Source organism: Jaculus jaculus, chromosome 8 (genome assembly GCF_020740685.1).
Source record: "Jaculus jaculus isolate mJacJac1 chromosome 8, mJacJac1.mat.Y.cur, whole genome shotgun sequence".
NCBI lineage: Eukaryota > Metazoa > Chordata > Mammalia > Rodentia > Dipodidae > Jaculus > Jaculus jaculus.
Genome location: NC_059109.1, coordinates 5,332,026 through 5,343,458, shown reverse-complemented (window position 1 = coordinate 5,343,458; position 11,433 = coordinate 5,332,026).

The following is an 11,433-nucleotide window of genomic DNA, read 5'->3' as shown; positions in this document are numbered from 1 at the left end:
AGTGGTTCTGCCAGGGAGCCTGAGATGTAGACATTGTGTTTCCAGGTAGGCAGAGCTCGTTTACAGAGGCCCCTGCTGAGTGAGTTCTTTTGCTGGGAATGTCCGGCTTCCAGGATATGCGCCACCGGGACTTGGGACTTGGGTGACAGGGAAGCGGTGCCCAGATGGCCCACTTCCCCCACGCCTCCTGCTCGGCTGAGGGAGGGTGGCTCGTGGTGGGGGTCAGTCACAACTTGGAGAGTAGTAGGGCTGGGGTGCGGGGGTCAGTCACAACTTGGAGAGTAGTAGGGCTGGGGTGCGGGACTTCTAGGGGCTGATCAAGGCTGGGCGCGGCCGCCTTGCTGAGGAGACTTGAGCCTTGGGGAGGAAGCTTGGAGTAGGAAATAGAGGTCTTCAAATGGATGCCCCAAGGCCAGTAAGAGAAGTTTGGTCCCCATGTGGTAAGCTGTGTGTGGTTCCCAAGGGCATAGCCCTTGCGCCTCTTGCTTCTCAGGGAGCATCTCCCAGAGGGTGGCCTGGCTCTCCATTCAGATGCATAGTGCATTGTGCTCAGCTCGCCAAACATGGTGGCTGCTGGCCCACACTTGTGCCGGAGTACCACGTGTCTAATGGTCCTAGCTTACATCGTTTAGATGGAGTATAGTCAGTGTATCTATAAGAAATGTGAATGTGCCCAGGACTTCCAGTGAAGCCACAGACGGGGCACTTCCCGCCTCTGAAACTGCAGGGGGACATTCCTCTGACGGAAGCTAGCAACAATTCTGTGACTGCGAGCCTGATCCCTTTGGACAGTACGTAACTACCTTATCTCAGGAACAGCTGTCTGTTCTCGGTCTTATATGGCAGAACGCTGCACCCACAGACGTCAATCTCTCCCTTCTCCAAGCTCGGCAGGATTCAGACAGAGGACTGTAAAAGGTATGTAAGTCCAGCACAGTCAGAGTTCAGGGTCTCTGTCAGGTTTTTGGCTTTAGCCAGCAGAAGTCTGAGCGTGAATAAAGGCTCTCTTCCCCTCTCTCCGAAGTGGATTTCGCCTGATTATTCTCACTGACTTGTCAACTCCTATAATACACCACACGTTGAGTGGTGAGATCCGAGATCACACTTGTCCAACATGAACCTGGGGCGGGGGAATCAATCATTGCTACAACTTGGGGCGGTTGGTGACCCCACCTTCTAGAGCTGTGCTCAGCCTCACACGCCCTGGGCTGAGCTCCAGTGCCTCCCGCCTGGGCCGCTGAGATGAGCATGGGGAGCAGCGCCCTTCTCTTTCCATTAGGACACATCGGACCGAGCTGTGTGGACCAGACCAGGGAGCAAGATGGTGCCGTCAGTGAGCATCGCAGGCAAGCAGGCATCATGATGAGGGCAGGAGGGTAGGGACTTAAACCAAGCTGCCAAGGGCAGACCCCCCCCCCACCACCACCACTCAAAATGGGAGACTGTGAAGACCAAGTGAGCTATGTGCCCCAGGATGCCCTTGAACTCGATTTTCCTGCCTCTGATCCTCTACCAAGTGCTGGTATCATAGGCAATGTGCCACCGCACCTGGCTTATTTATAGTGTTTTGAGACAAGGTCTCACTGTAGCCCAGGCTGACTTTGAACTTGATAATCCTACCTCAGCCTGAACTTGCATATGTGTGACAGAACAGGTTTTGTTTTTTCAATTTTTATTTTTTTGTTTTTTCAAGGGAGGGTATCATTCTAGCCCAGGCTGACCTGGAATTCACTATGTAGTCTCAGGGTGGCCTTGAACTCATGGTGATCCACCTACCTCTGCCTCCCGAGTGCTGGGATTAAAGGCATCTACCACCATGCCCAACTTTTCAATTTTTTTTTTTTTAACAACAACTTCCATGATTATAAAAAATATCTGGGCTGGAGAGATGGTGTAGCGGTTAAGCGCTTGCCTGTGAAGCCTAAGGACCCCGGTTCGAGGCTCGGTTCCCCAGGTCCCACGTTAGCCAGATGCACAAGGGGGCACACGCGTCTGGAGTTCGTTTGCAGAGGCTGGAAGCCCTGGCGCGCCCATTCTCTCTCTCTCCCTCTACCTGTCTTTCTCTCTGTGTCTGTCGCTCTCAAATAAATAAATAAATTTAAAAAATATATATCTCATGATAATACTCTCCCTCTCCCCTTTCCCTTTGAAACTCCATTCTCCATCATATCCCCTCCCCCTCTCAATCAGTCTCTCTTATATTTTGTTGTCATCATCTTTTCCTCCTCTTATGGTGATCTTGTGTAGGTAGTGTCAGGCACTGTGAGGTCATGGATATCCAGGCCATTTTGTGTCTGGGGGGAGCATGTTGTAAGGAGTCCTACCCTTCCTTTGGCTCTTACATTCTTTTCGCCACCTCTTTCACATTAGGCCCTGAGCCTTGGAAGGTGTGATAGATATATTGCAGTACTGAGCACTCCTGTCACTTCTTTCCAGCACCATGATGCCTTCTGAGTCATCCCAAGGTCACTGCCATCTGAAAAGAGAAGATTCTCTACCAAAAGTGAGAGTACCATTAATATAAGGGTATGAACATTAAAGAAGTGCTTACTGGGCAGTTTGATGAGCATAGTATATACATTTAGCCAGACGGCAGCAGACGTTACACCCCTAGAGCTCATGATTACCCCAGAACAGGTTTTTAAAAATTTTTTTGTTTATTTATATGAGAGCAACAGAGAGAAAGAGGCAGAGAGAGAGAGAGAATGGGCGTACCAGGGCCTCCAGCCACTGCAAACGAACTCCAGACGCCTGCGCCCCCTTGTACATCTGGCTAACGTGGGTCCTGGGGAATCCAGCCTCAAACCGGGCTTCTTAGGCTTCACAGGCAAATGCTTAACCGCTAAGCCATCTCCAGCCACCACCACCCCTTTTTTTTTGAGGTAGGGTCTCACTCTGGCCCAGGCTGACCTGGAATTCACTCTGTAGTCTCAGGGTGGCCTTGAACTTACGGTGATCCTCCTACCTCTGCCTAGAACAGATATTTTTAATAGGATCATACAGTGAGGAAATAAGCAGCCATTATTCAGTGGTCCTTGAAGTCCCCTCACACTTCTTTTGAATGCATGTGCTGAGGTGGAACCCAGCCCCACCCAGCCTCTCAGCAGCCTGACCTCACAGCCTCTCCCTGCCCTGCCTCCGAGAGCAGGGCCTCGAGGTCATTGCAGAACAGATCAAATAAAACGTTCTCCGTCTGGAAATGACAGCGGTTGACAACGCTGTACCCGAAGTCACAGTCCCAGGCTGAGGTTTGGCAGCCAAGCCTTCCCACTCGGCCCTCTGGAAGTCCTCGGCTTCGTTTATTTTTGGATCGTGTCTTTATATCAAAATAGCTTTTCCCGCAAAAGGCAAATGATTCCTACCCCCAGATGCTCGAGCCAATCTGAGCCATCCCCGTGGCCCCGCTGGCGCCACACCGCTGGGTGTGCAGGAGGCAGCGCTGGCTGGAGTTCACTGCAGAAGCACGGTGTGGCCTCGGAGCCCAGTCGTTTGTAGCGTGGGTAGCTGTGCAGGGCAGTGGGCATCTTGTTCAGAAGCAGAGCACAGGGGGAAGAGAGCGTGGCAGGCTCTCATTGAGAAACTGGACCCCCGTTCTCTCAAACTGGCAATTCAAGATCCCTACCTGTGATGGCCAGTTCAAGGCCAGTGTGGGCTATATATAGTGAGACCAAATTCTAGGGGGAAAAAAAAGGGAGGCAGGAAAGGAAGGAAGAATTGAGTATCAGAAACCTGGCTAGTTGTGGGCAAGGTTTGTGTGATCTTGGGGAATCCCAGCACATCTGGAATTTGGTCTTCTCATTCATCAAGTCAAGATGTGAACTAGACCCTCTTTAGTTCCAAGTGTGAATGTAGGTCAATCTGAGAAGATTGCTGAGCTGCCAAGTTTCCACGAAGCATGCAATTTTGGAACTTTGCCACTAGAGGCCGCTCTGAATACAGTGTAGCCTAGCAGCCCCAGGAGCCTGCCCGCCACCTGCCTGTGGGAAAACGGCGACTGCTCACACCGCCAGGGTAGAGACTTTGAGCCTGGAGGAGGCCAAGCCCAGGGAAGCGCCAGCCTGCCCGCTCTGAGCCGCTCCGTGCCCTGGGCTGGCAAGGAGCTTCCTCCTCACTGCTCAGCCTCCTGCTTGGCGGTTCAGCTCACTCATTCAGTGGAGTCCCCAGCACCGACAGGCGCTTTCACAGAGCCAGCCAAAAGGAACTTTGGGATTTAAACAGTTCTCCCTTCTGTGTTTTATGACATGTGGATGTATTTCTCTCTCAATCCCCAAACCAACCTCACTGCCCATTTCCTGGTGTGCAGGCAGCACAAAGCCCGGCCCGCAGTCAGAGACGGGACGGACCGAGGACGAGGCTGCGGCCTGCTGACGAAGAACAGGCTTTTGCGCGTCTGACCCTAAGTTTAGTTCTGGGCTTGTTTTTTAGTGTTTAATTAATTTATTTGCAAGTAGAAAGAGAGTATGGACATGCCAGGGCCTCCTGCTGCTGCAAACGAACCAGATGCATGTGCCACTTTGTGCATCTGGCTTTCCATGGGTACTGAAGAATTGAACCTGGGTCATTAGGCTTTGTAGGCAAATGCCATCTCTCAACTTTTTTTGTTGTTTTGGTTTCTTTTGGGTTATTTTTTTGTTTTGTTTTCTGAGGTAGGGTTTTGCTTTCTAGCCCAGGCTGACCTGGAATTCACTGTATCGTCTCAGAGTGCCCTTGAACTCATAGTGATCCTCCTGCCTCTGCCTCCCAGAGTGCTGTCATCATGCCCGGCCTTGTGCTCTACTTTTGCCTTGCAGATGAGGTGCAGCAAAAAGAAACACGTGGGCTGGAGAGATGGCTTAGCGGTTAAGGCATTTGCCTGCAAAGCCAAAAGATACCGGTTCAATTCTCCAGGACCCACGTAAGCCAGATGCACAAGGGGGCGCATGCATCTGGAGTTAGTGTGCAGTGGCTAGAGGCCCTGGTGTGCCCATTCTCTCCCACCCACCCCCGCCTCTTTATCTTAAATAAATAAATAAATAAATAAATAAATAATATATATTTTTTAAAAAGCCAGGTGTGGTGGCGTATGCCTTTAATCCCAGCACTTGGGAGGCAGAGGTTAGGAGGATGGCCATGAGTTCGAGGCCACCCTGAGACTACATAGTGAATTCCAGGTCAGCCTGAGCCAGAGTGAGACCCTACCTTGAAAAAACAAACAAACAAAAGAAACATGTAAGGCCTGGCATTGTGGCACATACTTTTAATTCCAGGCCAGGCCAGGGTAAGAGGCTGGCTGTGAGTTTCAGGGCACCCTGAGACCACGTAGCAAATTCCAGGTCAGCCTGGTCTACAGCGAGACCCTGCCTTGAAAAGCTAAGGGAAAGAAACAAGAAAGAAAGATCTGCTGGCAGAATAAGGGTTAGACCCGGAGTCTGCCTTGGAGCTGGGACGCCCACACTCCCGCCCTTCCCCAGATCATCGCAGGCTGCCAGGCTCCAGCCTTCAGCGTCTCAAGCTCCTTCCAGGCAGAGCCTGAGGCAGGCCCTGCAATGCCCAGCAGCACATGTGACCCTAATCACCGTGTTTATTGGGTCATAAATGTATTAGTCTGCACCACTCTGCTCTGCTCATAGAAACCGCTTTCCTCCCTGTGAGATTTGGCCACGGTGGCCACTTCATGTGCCACGTGGAACAGAAATAGCCGGGGAGGGGGAGGAGTGATGCCTGCTTCTTCGCCACACAGGCAAGGAAGGTGCCCATTCCACAGCCGGCCACTGTATCAGCAAGGCCGCAGAGGGAAGAGTGAATCCAGAGCTCACAGTTGTCCTAACCAGCATTCCCTTCCCTTCCTGGCTCTCGGAAAGCATGTGTGATGCTGTGGAAGACCCTTCAGGAGAGGGAGAGACTTGGGGTACAGGGCTTAGGATCACCTCCCAGTGCAGAGCCGTGGGGCTCCGTCCCACCCCCACCGCATCTGCTGTGTGCCTCTGTCACACCCCAAGAATGGTGTCTTTTGCTTTTCTTTGTTCCCTCTACTCTGGCTCTGAAAAGAACAAAGCAGTTTTCTTTCTTTCTTTCTTTCATTTTTTCATTTTTCGAGGTAGGGTCTTACTCTAGCCCAGGCTGACCTGGAATTCACTATGTAGTCTCAGGATGGCTTTGAACTCACGGCAGTCCTCCTACCCATGCTGGGATTAAAGGCATGTGCCACCACCACACCCAGCTCAGTTTTCTTTTCTGTTTTTCTTCTTTTTCTTTTTCTTTCTTTTATTTTCTACTTTCTTTTTGTTGTTGTTAGTTTTCAATGTAGGGTCTTGCTCTAGCCCAGGCTGACCTGTGTAGTCTTAGGCTGGCCTCGAACTCACGGCAAGCCTCCTCCCTCTACCACCCAAGTGCTAGGATTAAAGGCATGAGCCACCATGCCTGGCCAAAGTAGTTTTTGAGCCAGGGTTACTCAGTGCCTGGCCTAGGGAAGGTCCTTCTCAGTCTTAGCTTCTCAGCCTGCAGTGAGGCCCGCGCCTGTGAGTGTATTATGGCCTGCTTCTCCCAGGGAGCTCTCTGATCAGAATCTCATGCACACCCTGGAGGAGGAGGGGTTTGCATATAATACTATCCTGATGTGTGTGCGTGTGCATGTGCGTGCGTGCGTGCGTGTGTGTGTGTGTGTGTGTGTGTGTGTGCTGGAACCCAGGACCTGGCACACACTAGTGTGTGTGTGTGTGCGTGTGTGTGTGTGTGTGCTGGAACCCAGGACCTGGCACACACTAGTGTGTGTGTGTGTGTGTGTGTGTGTGCTGGAACCCAGGACCTGGCACACACTAGGCCAGCGCTGTGCCACTGAGCTCTCCAGCCTTATTACCCCCAATTTCTAGCTGGGTAAACCTGGGAGCAGAAATACAACAGATAGGAGAGGGTGGCCTGAACTCTGCCCTGCCCCACCCCAGACAGGCCGGCCACTCCTTGGGGCCATCAGCCGCATCTCCCAGAGCCTGACACCTGAGCTGCCCCCTGGCACTGATGGAATTAGCAGAGAGCCTGGGCACGACCACTTCCCGCAATCCGGGCAGCTGTTCTCAGCCAGAGGTGGAGGAGGCAGCCTGGAAGTGTGGCTGCCGAGCTGCTCTCATGGGCAGAGCCAGAGCTAATAAACCAGAAGAGCCGCTGTAGACTCCTTCCTGGAGCTCTGAGAAGGGGTGCCCGGGCAGGGCTGCTGGGACCTCAGCTTGCACACAAAGCTGGGCTCGCGGCATTTTGTGCACATTTCAGTTACCTCTGGCAGCCAAGCAAGCAAATACAGAGAGGCTTGGCATGAAAATCAATTTAGAGCTTAGGGGAAAAAAAAAGTATTTCATCCTTGGTGGCTTCACAGGCCGCCCTAGAGTGGCGACAATCCAAGGGAGATACCAGGGGGCAGGGCTGACAGAATGAGGGCTGTGGTGAAATGCCAGCTCCTTTCTTCATACTCATCTACCAGAGGGAAGGAAGGCTAGGGTCCTAAGACCAAGCCAAGAGCCTACCCTCCCCCCTGCCCCTGGCAGGATGTCAGTCAGTCAAGGCATCACATGTGCAGGTGGGGAAGCGCTGCGTTTGCTTTTAAGCTTCAGAGCAAACAGGAGGGTTCACCCACCATTTTCCAAGGTGTTCAGGCTAGGGGAAATGGACTTAGGCAGCCCAAGAGCAGACTGGCCTGCTAGGAGCTGGTGTTGAATTCAGTTAGGGCTGGGGCTATAGCTCAGTGTTGGAGCCCTTCCCCAGCATGGGCAAGGCCCCGGGTTCCAGCCCTGCAAAGGGGTGTGTGTGGGGGGGGGTGAAGGGAAGGATACAAACTTAAGTCCAGCAACAAAAGAGGGAGGCTGAGGCTGGGGACAAAGCCAGGCTGTGGAGGACCAAGGTAAGAGGACTTGGTCCCTCTATCTGGACACAGGCCTTGCTAAGGGGATAAGGAGAGAGAGACACCTCCTTAAGAGAAGCACTTTACATCTTCAGGGCAAGAAGCTCTATCTAATTCAGGGTGCCGAGTCCACGCTAGCATCTTGGAAGAAGTGGCATAAAAAAAAATTTAACAAACAAACAAACACAGGTATGGCCGGGCATGGTGGCCCACAGCTTTAGTCCCACACTTGGGAGGTAGAGGTAGGAGGAGTGCTGTGAGTCCCAGGCCATCCTGAGACTACAGAGTGAATTCCAGGTAGCCTGGGCTAGAACGAGACCCTACCTCCAAAATAAAACAAACAAACAAAACCAGGTAGTGGGGCTGGAGAGATGGCTTAGCAGTTAAGCACTTGCCTGTGAAGCCCAAGGACCCCGGTTCAAGGCTTGATTCCCTAGAACCCATGTTAGCCAGATGCACAAAGGGGCACATGAGTCTGGAGCTCGTTTGCAGTGGCTGGAGGCCCTGGCGGGCTCGTTCTCCCTCTCCTTCCTCTCTCTCTATCTTCCTCTTTCTCTCTCTCTGTCTGTCACTCTCAAATAAAAATAAGCAAAGAAAAAATTTTAACAAGGTGCTTGCTTGCAAAGCCTGATGGCCTGGGTTTCATTTCCCAGTACTCATGTAAAGCCAGATGCACAAAGTGGCACATGTGTCTAAAGTCCTATGCGGCGGTGGGAGGCCCTGGTGCCCACAGACCCGGTCTGTCTGCCTTTCTCTCTGTCTCTATCAAATAGATAAAAAATTAGAATAAAAAAAGTGAAGTGAGGTATGTTAGTGCATGCCTTTAATTCCAGAACTCTGGGAGGCAGAGGGAGGAGGATCACTGTGAGTTTGAAGCCCCCTTGGGACTACATAGTGAATCCTGGTCAGCCTGGGCTAGAGCAAGACCCTACCTCAAAAAAAAAAAAAAAAAAAAAAAAAACAAATGTAGGGCCTGGTGGAGAGGAAAGGCAGTGAAGTTGTTCATATGAAGCCTTCCTGGCAAGGGGGAAGACAAGGAAGGCCACTTTGGCCCTGACTGGGGGCATGTAGAGATAGCATAATTTTTTTTGTGTGTGTGTGTATGTTCATAAACTTTTTAAATTTTTTTAAATTAACAACTTCCATGTTTGTAAACAATATCCCATGGTAATGCCTTCCCTCCCCCCACTGTTCCCTTTGAAACTGCACTCTCCATCATATCCCCTCCCCCTCTCAATCAGTCTCTCTGATATTTTGATGTCATCATCTTTTCCTCCTCTTATGATGGTCTTGTGTAGGTAGTGTCAGGCACTGTGAGGTCATGGATAGCCAGGCCATTTTGTGTCTGGAGGAGCACGTTGTAAGGAGTCCTACCCTTCCTTTGGCTCTTACATTCTTTCCTCCACCTTTTCCACAATGAACCCTGAGCCTTGGAAGGTGTGATAGAGATACTGCAGTGCTGAGCACTCCTCTGTCACTTCTTTCCAGCACCATGATGCCTTCTGAGTCATCCCAAAGTCACTGCCATCTGAAAAGAGAAGGTTCTCTAATGAAAAAGTGAGAGTAGTATTAATATATGGGTATGAACATTAAGAGAAGTGCTTACTGGGCAGTTTGATGAGCATAGAATATACATTTATCCAGATAGCAGCAGATGTTACACTCCTAGGGCTCATGACTACCTCTGTTGTAGGTTTTCAGTATCAGGGATGTATTCCCTCCCATGGAGTGGGCCTCCAGTGAAATTACAGAGCAGTTGGTTTTCCTCAAACAGATGGACCACTATTGCACCCATTGGCTCACCTGGCCTGTTTGGCCAAATATAAGGCTTGCAGTGTCCACTGTGGAGTATCTTCACTGGTGATTTCTCTCTGTCTCCCGTGGAGCTGCATGCAGTGTGGCTTTTTCCAGCTTTCTGTCAGCTGGTCTACACAGAGGTTTTCAGCTCAGTTCCAGCAGAATTTCTCAGGGATCTTGCAGCCCAAGTATGTGCAGTCTTCAGCAACAGGGTCTCACCATTAGAGATGGCATATCTGTGTTAGCTCAGTGGTTAAGGCGCCCACTTGCAAGTTCATGGAAGCTTGTCCCTCCTGGATGAAATGAAAGAAGAAAGGACCCCAAAGCCCAGCTTCATGGCTAACGCCTATAATCCCAGTACTCAGGGGGCTGAGGCAGGAGGATCACCCCTGACTTGAAGATCAGCCTTAGGCTGCTTCAGAGTGACATCCTGTCACAATTACAGCAAGAAAAAATAAGGCAAAACCATTCCAGAGACTCTGATTCTAATCTGAGCATTCAAGAGCTTTTGTTGCTAATTGCTGCTAATTGGCAAACAGCCTTTCTTTCCCTCTGTGGGCCTCAGTTTCCCTTTCTGCAGAACTTTCCTTAAGGTTGTTTGAAGCCTGTGGTCCCATAACTAACATGCCAAGGTAATACAGGATTAAGTTTGTGAGGTGGGCAGAGAGAGGTGACGGGCTGTGACAGCTAGGACAGGTGGAGCCAGAAACCACAGTGTTGCCCTGAGGATAGGCAGATGTCACCAGAGTCCCACTTTTGGCCCCCACAGCCCTGGGATCGATCCTGCCCCTGCCCCTTATCTGCAGGAGCTTGGATGAGTGACGTCACGGAGCTACAATGAACTCAGTGTCAACTGAGTAAATCAAACAAACTGGTCGGTGGCTTTCTCAGGCCAGAACCTCAGAACGGGCAAAACTGCCAGGATGGAGCTCCTGGACGCTGTGGCTCCTGCACCCTCCGCCCTGAGACGGACAGGCACGGCACGTGGCGCAGGAGTAAGTGTGTTTGCTAAGCAGCCGATGATGGCATCGTGGGGTTCTTGTAAGGACTGGGTGGGTGGCAGATGCGAGATGCTCACAGCTCTGTTTGTTGCACGGTGGGTTGTCAGTAAATAAGATGGGCGCATCCATCTGAGGCCCTGGGCAGGGGGTCAGCAAACCTCAGTCTGACAGTGGGAAGGAGTTTTGTAATGGATGCAGAATAAATGCATGCCAGGTTAGGAGGCGGTGGCACGGTTCCCTCATGGTACTGGTGCGTGGGCTCTAAGGGTCCTCATGAAGGAGTCAGTGGTTCCCAGGACAAGGTGGGCTTTCCAGTCAGTCATCTAACAGGCTCTTACTGTGTGCAAACAAGCTCCTACTGTGTGTACTCCTTGCCTGCCCACAGCTTACTCTTAGCTGGGGAAATAGACAAGAGAAAAATTATGAAGGAAAAGAAAGCTGGGTGGGGGAATGAGAATGAATTGTGTTAGGGGTACTTCAGGGAAGCTCCTGTTAGGGGCTGGGAATGTTGAGCTGAAGGGAACACCATGTCTGCAGGCTTGGGCTGGGAGCTGCTGGCCCAGTAAGGAAGCACTGCGTGGCTGGCTGGAGTCACTGTGGGGATAGAAAAAGCAGATACAAGCCAGGCGTGGTGGCGCACGTCTTTAATCCCAGCACTCAGGAGGCAGAGGTAGGAGGATCGCCGAGAGTCTGAACCTACCCTGAGAATACAGAGTGAATCCCAGGTCAGCCTGGGTTAAAGTGAGACCCTACCTTAAAAAAAAAAAA